Below are 355 nucleotides of genomic sequence, written 5' to 3' on the forward strand. Positions count from 1 at the left end.
GGTAGCAGCCGCTGTGAGTTCTTGGGGCAGAGCGGCCGGGCGAGGGGAGCGGCTCCGCGTTTGCCATGGAGCCCCGGGGCCGTGAGGGAGGCGCGGGCAGCGGCCCCTCCTGCTGCTGCCGGGATCCGCATCTTCTGCTTCCAGGGTTTTCCAGGATTTTCTGGTGTAGCTCTTGCCCGCAGCCCGCCGCGAAGTAGAGGTCTGTGCTCTGCTGGCTCAGCCTTACTTACAGAAGTGAAGTTCTCATTTTGGTGGAGACAAATAAAGCCTTTACCGGCACAACCAGAATGAAACAGACAGGGTGACATCTGCAAGCAGCTCACAAGGGCGGTGTGGGGAAGTGTGGGCTGCCTTA

The sequence above is a fragment of the Chaetura pelagica genome, unplaced genomic scaffold (assembly GCF_000747805.2).
Source record: "Chaetura pelagica isolate M959 unplaced genomic scaffold, ChaPel_1.0 scaffold55, whole genome shotgun sequence".
NCBI classification, from domain to species: domain Eukaryota; kingdom Metazoa; phylum Chordata; class Aves; order Apodiformes; family Apodidae; genus Chaetura; species Chaetura pelagica.